Here is a 10,081-nt window from a genome sequence, read left to right on the forward strand (position 1 = left end):
CTGCTGCATGTAACCTGGACAAGGACAGGAAAGGTGGGGACTGAAATGTCCCTGCTTCACAAATGAGACATCAGAAACTCGAAGAGTGTAATTAACTTACCCAAGATCACACCGTCCACTCTGCGGTTATAATTGTCCATTTTGCTCATTTTGCTCTCCACACACACACACACACACACACACACACACACACGCGGCTCTGAATTCCTGGACCTTGTTCATCCCTGCCTCCCCGTTCAGTCCTTAAGAAGAGCGTTGATGCCAGACCAAAGCATCCGCCCGCACACTGCGACCGCCAGGAAACTCGCAAATTTCCTCTTACTCATCTCACACCCCTTTCCCCCAGCCTGCAGGCCCCCACCCTAGCCCTAGTGGTGTCCCCAGGATATGCCAGGAAGGCTGAACTCTAATTCCCCCAGGGGCCCACTGGACATGCAAAGAAGAAAGCCGGTGGAAGGGAGACTTCAGTTAACGGAGAACCCGGCCTCTCTGGAGGACCAGCATCTCTCTACAGATTTGGAATATCTGCTAGATACATCATTAAGTCATCAAAGCAAAGGCAGGGTCTACTGTAAATGAAAGAGAGTTGAAGGAACATCTATCGTATTTGTTGTGTCTGCATAAAAACTAATCCAATACAAGGCTTTATTTGTGGTGAGGGGTTGACAACAGAGCAGATGGCGACAGGTGTGGGAGTTTCATTCTATGCTGTTTTATACTGTTTTGATTTTTGAGCTCCAGGAACGTATTACTATTTAAAATAAACAAACAAAAGAATCTTAACTCACAAGAGGAAAGCCCGGCTCATCTCCAGCTGACTGCTGCGGTGCAAAGAAGCGGTGTCTGGGTGGCTGGAGCTTCCAATTATTCCAAAGAAACCGGAATATGGGAGTTTAATGTGGAACAGCCCATTTCAAATGTTGGTAATTACTGTATTTCATCAGTTCTCAACAGCACGTATTTCCACTCATTAACATCCGTGAAGTTGGGGTTCACCTTACAATTGCATGTCAGGGTGTGTGAGCTTTTTCTCCTCAATGGAGCATGAAATGGAGGCCCACACAAGTGAGAAGAGCCATGGCCGATGGTTGAAAGGCCAGAGAAGCGGACAGGCCACAGGAGACGTACTCTGTACGGCCCCCGCCCCAGGCCTGTGACAGCCACAGGACCACAGGACACACCGCCCGGCCAGGCTCTCGGCAGGGCGCTGGTGAGCAGCCCCGGCGTCACTTGAAAGCTCAGAGATGGCTCTTCCTGCACACGGGGCTGGTGGGAGACGCCATTACACCAGTGGGCTTGCTCTCAGCAGCAGGGAGCAGACGGTTCTGAAAACCTGGAAGCCACATGAAGGCAGGAAGATGGGACTTTGTGCCGAGCGGTCAGGCGGAGAGGCAGCCGGGGAGTGTGAGCCCCAGAGTTACGGAGTTACTAGAGCATGGCTTCCCCAGCCCCAGCTAGCACCCAGCAGGGTACCACGCCACGTGCACAACCAAAAGATGAAGGCTGAAGAGAGTCCCCTCAATAAGAAGGACCCCTTCCCCAGTTCCATGCCTGAGCAGGTTTTCGGACCTGGAACCCAGTGGTTGAAGGGAAGCCCCTGTCCCCAGGAGGAAGGACCCTTCAATGATACACAGCAGTGCCCGCCCCCCCCCCCCCGCCAGTCCTCCCCAAAGTTCCACACATAGCTGAGTACTGGGGAAAGGGGGATTCCCCAGCATTTCCAGGCCAGCTGGACACAGAACTGAAATCCACACTGATACCTGGAACCCAGAGCGTGACCGTGGGAAGGGCGTGTAGCCCAGGCCCAGCTCCAGTAGATCCACTGGGTCCCATCAGTGACCTCCAGATGTATAACTGGAAAAGACACACTTAGTAAGTGGCACTACCCCCTCCCGCATCCTGGGAGGTGAGATCTGTCATGGTGGGGGGCGGGGAGGAGGCCTCTAAAATGGCCCCTTCAGGCAAGGATAGTAAATCAAAACCAGTATCGCATCCCGGGAACGGGGGTGGGGATGGCAAAGATCAGAGCCGTTCTTAAAGGTCTAAAGGATGCGGGTGGTGATCCCAGTGCCACCTACTTCACCAGTCACACCCACGGAAGCCAGGTGGGTCCTAAAGAAGGACTGTGACAACCAGAAACTCAACAGGTACCCGCCCCGCCTGCAGCAGCCTTGCCAGGGGTGGCACTGTGGCTGCCGCAATGAATGTGAAGTCGGGTATGAGTTAGGAAGCCATTAATCAATTTGATAAATGTATGCTCTTCTGTCCTGATTGGGAAAGAGAGGCAGAAGCAGCAGGCGTTGACAAGGACAGGCGACAGCAGCCATTCAGCATCTTCACGCTAGTCCACGGGGGTCGGGACCATCGGCACACCCTGCTGAGTGCTACACGGACCTGTCACCCTGACGGCATCATGCTGATCAGGCAGATAACAGAGGGACATGGCACCTGGAGGCCGGAGCTGAGGGAGAACCCTGGTGACGAAGACCCAGGCGCCACCACTTCAGTCAAACTTCTAGGAATCCAGTGAGTCTGAGACCTCCCTCCACATTGTTTCATCTTTCACCTCCCACCGTAGGAAGAAAGCACAGCATCTGATGCGGGGTCTGGAGGCCACATACAAGTATTCAGACCTGGAGTATTGCTCCAAGCCCATATGTCGGTGGCACGACGGCTGCCAAGGCCCAGAGCAAGGGAGGTTCTGCAGAAGGTTCTGGCTGCTGGTACCATGAGGCCTTATCATTTGGGCCACACAGCTCAGCCATGTGAGCAGCAGGAGGGGGTGCCCTGGGAAGTACGGCTCCCATAGAGAACAACAGTGGGGACCCTGGGAGGATTTTGAAGTAAGCGCATGTAATCTGCAGCAAAGGACTATACACTTTTTGGAAAACAGGTCGTCCTGTGCTACTGGCCCTGGTAGAGACCGAGGGCTCCATCATGAGACGCCGAGCGGTCATGCATCCTGGACTGCCCATCATGAGCGGGGTCTGTCGGACCCAGCAGGTCATAAAGTGGGTACATCCTGTGTTCCTTCCTCTAGGTCATCAGCTTCCTTTACCCGCAAACCCCGAAAGTCAGCATGTGCGGGACCCAGAAGGGGAAACACAGAGCAGGCCTCTTGGTGGGATTCAGAGCAGCCAGCTTTGGGCTCCGTACAAACAATGTCAGTCCAATTTCCTAAGCTGCTGCCTGCGGACGGAAGGGGGAGGGCAGATGTTCAGCCTCAGTTTCCCCAACTCCAAAATGTGACCAACAAAAATGCACCTGTGAATCTCGTGCAGCTTCAAGGTTTGCACGTTTGCAGGCTCCTGGCGCACAGACTCTGCTCTGAAGGCGACCATTATCCAGGAGCCAGGCATTCAATTAGCCTGACTGCTGATGGAACAGGAATTCACAGCGGCAACTGGCCAGTGAGGGGAGGAGGAGGCTGGAACATCCCGTTTTGACAAATGGCTTTTGTTTACCCACGACTGGCAAGCACTCTCCTCGATGTGTGGCTAATCACCTAAGAATAACAGCACATATGTTCCCTCTGAGGAGTGTTCCTTGCTAACAAGCGCAGCGGCCACAGGGTGCTGGGTGAGTGGGCGGCTCTGTGTTCTTCTCCCTGCCCCACAGCCCAGCGAGCGCCACCCAAAGGCTCTGGACACTCATCGTCCCACTGCCCACATCCAGCTTGCCACCCAGCTCATCAGTCCCACAGACAAACCCACCCGCCTTCTGTGGCCCCGGCTCCCCGCTGCTGTCCTGGGTCAGGCCTGGCACCCCAGGACCCTCACCGCTCTCCAGCCCGCGCCAGGACAGCCCCCTAACACACAGATCTGCCCTAGCACTCCCTGCTCAGACCCTTCCACGGCTTCCGGTCCTCAAGGCCACGCAGCTTCGTTCTGCATCCCACCCGGGCTTCTCCATCAGTGCTCACCACCCCCCACCCCTGGGCCCTGAGCACACCCCGAACTCTCAAGTCTCCAGGCGTTTGCAAAAGCCCTGAGTGGGGCCATTGCCATCCACATACCACCTGGGTGCTCTCAGCCGGCCACGTGGTTTCGATGGTATCCATGTTGGCAACAAAGAAATGGAGTCTTCTCCCCAAACTCCAGGCCCAGGTGTCTGACCACCTACTCAGTGTCTCCTCCTGGCTGTCAGGTAGGCAACAGTGTTTCCAAACACACTCGCAGGCAGGCACAGGCACGTACACTCCTGCCATCCTCTCAATGCTTCCAGCTGTTCAGGCCAAAAGCCACGGGGCCTCTGACTCCTCTTCTCTCCCACCCACAACCGATCCCTTACCAAGCCTCTATCTTCCAAACACATCCGGACTCCCCCTCGGCACCCCCACACTGCCGCTCGGATGCATCTGGCCCATGCTCACCTCCGGCGGGTCCCCCAGCCTCTGCCCCTGCCCCCTGCAGCTGGTCACAACGCAGCACAAACCGGGGATCCCTTTAAACTCATCACATCCTGTCCCTCCTCTGCTCCAGACCCTGCAGTGGCTTCCATCTCAGGGTCAAGCCAAAGTCTTAGGAAGGCCCACAGCCAGAGTGGCCAAAGTTAGCAAATCAAAATACAGGATGCCCAATTAAACTGAATTTCAGAGAAAGGAAAATTTGCATGGAACATATACTAAAAAATTTGTTGTTGTTTATCTGAAATTCAAATTTAACTGGGCATGCTGTATTTTTCCAGCAGCCATATCCATGAGGCCTGAGATGGTGTGGGCCCCCCCACCCCACCCACTGCATCACCACCTGCCCTGCCCCCCATCACCACCTGCCCTGCCCCCCCACCCGCACCCCCATCACCACCTGCCCCCCCACTGCATCACCACCTGCCCTGCCCCACCCCCACCCCCACCCCCGCAGCTCTGGCCTCCTGGCTTTTCCCAGAGCCCAGCTGTGTGCTTCCGCCTCAGGGACCAACTGGTGTTCCCTCCTAACCAAACAAGTCAGAACAGCTTATTTAACAGCAGGGAAGCAACTTTAACATTTAACACAAGTTTCCCCCAAAATATCCATGTGGCCCACTCCCTTTCCTCCTCCAGGTCTCTGCTCAAATGGCACCTGTCACCTGCCTGTCTTTCTCCACAGCACTTATCACCTCCCACCAGAAAGTCATTTCCTCGAAGGCAGAGATTTCTGTCTGTTTTGTTCACGGCTGTATCCCCACAATTAGAGCAGTGGTTGGCACACAGTAGGTACTCAATAAATGTTTTCTGAATAAATGATGTCCCCACTGTGCTGCCCCCGGCCACCTCAAGCCGCAGGGACAGCTCCATGGCCGGTCCTAGCAGGCTCTCCTGACCACACACGTGTGCTCCAGGCAGAGGACGTCACCGCTCGCCTGAGCTCCTGGGGCTTGGGGTCCCCATTGCCACCACACAATCCAGCCTGTCGCAGTGGCTAGCACTCCATAGCACCAAAGAACTGCAAGTGCATCAGCCACTTTCTAAGTTAAAAAAAAAAGTGATGGAATAAGCAATATGCTAATGAGGACTGTGAGATGTAGATTTGAAATCAGAATATCCGGAGAAAACCCAGCCTGCAGAGGCCCTGGAATCCACCATCTATGACAGCGGTGACCTCTGCCCTCCAGGGGTCCCCACTAGACTGGGAGGCCTCCCCTGTGGGAACCTTTCCCACTCACCTTGGAATGCTCAGTGCCTGGACATTGCCGGCCTGTGGGGGCGCTCAGTCAACGTGCGAATGAATGAATGAGCGAGTGAAGAAATGAACAGCCTAGGAAACAAACAGAATGGTTCCTAAGGCTCCAGGGAAGGGCTGGTTTGGTTCCTGATGTCACGAAAAGTAAAGAGTCTGAAGCCTAGCTCTCCTGGGGAAAGAACAATGAGGGAGACGCGGAAGGAGAAGACTGCATCTGTCTCTCTGGGTCACGTTCCACAAAGCACGTCCACATCCGCGACCCCCACAGCCACCCTGAGAGGCAGCGGTTATTATCCCCAGTCCCAGCGAACAGACAGACCCAGAGACGGAGCAGTTTGCTGAAGGCCACACTGTGAGTGACAGGCGCTGGAGCTGGGACCTGGCCACCACCCAGCACGGCCTCTCTAACTGGCCCAAGTCACAATACCCACGGGTGGGAAGGGCACTATAGTCCCGAGTTCTTTTGTGCACAGTCCACGGAGGCCTCCTGAGCGGGGAGGAGGGACGAGGCAGACGCTGCCCAAGCAGGAGCTGCTGCTCCCCTGGGCATCCGGGGCACCTGGCTGGCCCTCCTCCCACGTCTGCTCTGCTCCGTCTGCCTCTTACCACAGCGCCTTTGTCCACAGCAGCTTCAGAGCCAGCCCTACACAGGTGCCTGCCCTGAATCATTGCATTTGTCTCAACAGCTTTTTGGATATTAATGTCATTCTGCACTAATGAGTCCAGCCCACTCAGTCCCAGCTGGAGCCTTGGATGTCTGCTGATTAATTGGTACAGAGCTCTTGGAGGGAGGCAGGGGAGGGGAAGGGAGAGAAGAGTGGTTCCTGAGTAGGAACAGGTTTCCTCTGCTCGCCACTGATTTCTCCCGTCTTTAAGCCTTCAGCTGGTTATAGGGCAGACACCAAAAAGCCACTCCGTCCTCAGCTCTGTGCTACCCCAGGTCAGGAGGAACGAGACACAGGGACACTGCCCAGGGCACACACGGGGGCTGGGGGCGGGCACAGGGCTCTCCCTCATCCCTGCCCTGCCCAGTGGGGCCTGGGACAGGTCACTGTGCTCCCTGAGCCTCCTTTGCTTTGTCTATACAATGAGGACAAAAATCCCACGAGAGCACAGACAGTTAAAGCTTCCTGGCTTGACAACCTGGCTTCCAATTGCGACCCCCGTGTGGCCTTGGGCAAGCCGCCTAACCTCACCTGCAAAATGGGAGCATTAACAGCCCCCGCCTGAGTTGTAGCAAGGACTGGCGTACGGTGTGTGCTCGGCCTGGAGCCCAGCAGGACCCAGCACTCAGTGACTGGTAGCTCCTGTCACTGTGTCCAGCTGTCATGTCACCATGTCAGCCGATGAAGCAAAGCCGGTGACCCCACTCGGTGGACTGTCACACAACTCCCCAAAAGGATGCACAGGAGACGGGGGGGCCCAGGAAATGCCCGTGTTAAAACGCCCCTGGCCTACAGCCATCTCAGGGAATTGTACCTCCATTGCACAGGAGAAGCCAAGCCTCAGAGAAGGGGCTCGGTATGTCCCACATCCCAGAGCAAGGAAACAGCCGAGCTGGGAACGGAACGCAAGGAAGACCGGCCTCAGAAGGCAGGTTCTGCCGTCTGCGCCGCAAGTCCTGCTCAGCACATTCTAAAACTTGATTTAGTGAAGTCATGCGCCTGTAGGCGATTTCACGCTGCTCTCTGTCCATGCGATCACAGTGTCTCTGTGCTCTAGGTAACCATTTCTCAAGGCAGGTGACAATCCTTGTCCTGTGGCCCCTCCTGGCTGATGAGCAGATCAAAGAAGCTAATGCTGTGTGAGGGCTACGGAGACAGGAAGGGGCTGGGCCCGTGGGAGCCCTGTCAGCAGCATTACACAGCCGGGGCGTGGCCTAACAGTCCTCATTCGGTCGGTCGGTTGTTCATTCATTCATTCATTCATTCATTCATTCAACAAGCAAGCAATAAAGGGGCATGTTCTAGGCTTAGAAGATACAGCCGTGAACAGAAAAGCTGAAATCCCTGGGGAGGAGACAGTCGACAGACACAAAAGTTATGGAGGAAAATTAAGCAGGATAAGAGCACTGGGGAATGAGACGCCTGTGGCCATGGCTCCTCTCGAGTAAGGTGACATAGGAGGCTGAGAGTTAAACAACGTCAGGAGGTACGCCATGATATTCAAGGGAGAAGCATCCCAGCCCGAAGAACCAGCAAGTGCAAAGACCCTGGGACTGGTGTTCAAGAAATAGCAAGGCCAGTGGGGCTGGGCTGACCGAGGGGAGAGTGATGGGAAACGGGGTGCAGTGGGGGCAGCAAGCCACTGTAGGAGCTTCAGGATTTATACTATTCAACTCAAAGGATCAAATTTACCAATTGCGGTATTATTTGCATTTTTTTTACTTTCCAACAATTTCCCATTTGTGACCAGATAAAACCAAAGTCGCTGGCACAGCCTTCAAGGCCTTCAGAGTCCCCACCCCTGTGTGACTTTCGGGCCACTTCCTGCCCCTCCCTCTCAACCCCTTTTGCTCATGCAGTTCCCTTTGCCTGGCTTCCCTCAGGCTAAGACTTACATATTTGCAAGCACCTACTGGGTGCCAGGCCCTGTAAGAGGAGCTGCAGAAACAGTGGGCAACGAAACTGCCTCTGTCCCTGCTTGTCCAGTGTCTAGCGGAGAAGACAAACATTAACCAGGAAAGTGTGTGCAAATGAGACATGATTTCCATGATCTGTGGGACCATGGCAACAGCTAACAGAGCACCTACCCACTAGGGGTGGGAGGTGGTCAGTGACCCAAGAATGAGCAGGAGTCCGCACGGGGCAGAGGTGACGAAGCAGACCCCCCCACCCCCACCCCCACAGCCCCTGGTGAACAGCGCAGGGTTCACCCCACGGCCCCTGGTGAACAGAGCAGGGTTCACCCCACGGCCCCTGGTGACAAAACAGGGTTCACCCCACGGCCCCTGGTGACAGAACAGGGTTCACCCCACGGCCCCTGGTGACAGCTGCAAGAGGAAACAGGGAGTGGCTGGTGTCACAGGACCTGGGGGCTAGTGTCACAGGACCCGGGGCTTTATACTGAGGCCCACGCAGGGCTTGGCTGCCAGGGAGGCACCCCTGACTCCCCACTTTGGCATATCCTCTGCTGCTCAGCTTCCTCCTGGGCACCTGAGCCAGGCCAGGGATGGAGCTCGGCAAACAGTCAGTGCCCTCCCACTCAGCGCTGGGTAAACAGGACTCTGCCCAGCACCTGCGGCCTCAGCTCAGCCCGCAGCTGCACAGGGATAAATATTTGCCTACAGACCCATCCTGACTAATGAGTGTTTGGGCCGTCAGGCAGGCCTGTCGGAGGGGAGCCGGCAGATAGAGGGCCAGCCCTGGGGGACAGGACCCAGACCTGGGGCGCCCCTGAAGGCCTTCACCAGCTTCAGGTGGTCTCAAGAGGCCTGAGGCTGGAGCCAAGGACAGAGAGTGACCCCAAGAATCCCCCCCTACACCTGGCCACAGATGCAACCTTCTCAGTCATCTCTCCTCCCCATCCATCCTCCTTCTAAACGCGATAAGTACAGGCTAGGAGTACATTCCTTCTGTCAGGTAGGTGGAGGGGAACTGGAAAACGCTGCAGCCCCCCTGGTGCCTTCTGAATGTTTCACCTTGTGCCTCATTATTAGTATTCAAATGAGTCAACAAAATCACAAGGTGATATGTGTTCATAATGTAAAAAACAGAATTGTAAAGACTAGCTAATAAGTTAAAAATCAAAGTCCCCTGGCCCTCTAGTCCTGCTTTCCAACTGAATTCATCTTAACTTTGCTAAGATTTCATTTTTATTTCAACACAAATCGCATCGAGTCACACACCTTGTTCTCCCCTGCCAACATGGTACACCCTGGACGCCTTTCTACACCCACACGCCCAGGGCCACCTCATGCCTCCTAGCAGCTGAAATTTATTCCACAGTCCGGATGTACTATGATTCATTAAGACGGTCTTCTTTGGATGGGCAATTGTTTCCAGTTTTTGGCTATTACAAATACCGTACTGAGCGGTCTTTCGCTTCCATCTCTGCATATTTTTGGGAGTTTATCAAGCAGGAGGCCAAGTGGCGTATGCATTTTCACACGTAACAGACATTGCCAGATTGCCCTACAAAAAGGCTGTGCCCTCTTACCCTCCTCCCATGAAAGTACCTACTTCCCCATCCCCAGGTATAAGGCCACCTTCAGCTCTTTGACAAACTCGTGTGTGAAAAACAGTATCTCGCCACAGGGATATGAAATACAGTTTGGGGAATGTAATCAATAATGTTGTAAAGATTATGTAAGGTGCCAGCTGGGCACTGGACTTATTAGGGGGATCACTTCATAGACTCGGTAGATGCCTGACCATTGCGCTATACACCTCATGCTGAAGTTGAATAATATTGAATGTCAA

This window comes from Rhinolophus sinicus, linkage group LG10, assembly GCF_036562045.2.
Source record: "Rhinolophus sinicus isolate RSC01 linkage group LG10, ASM3656204v1, whole genome shotgun sequence".
Classification (NCBI taxonomy): Eukaryota; Metazoa; Chordata; class Mammalia; order Chiroptera; family Rhinolophidae; genus Rhinolophus; species Rhinolophus sinicus.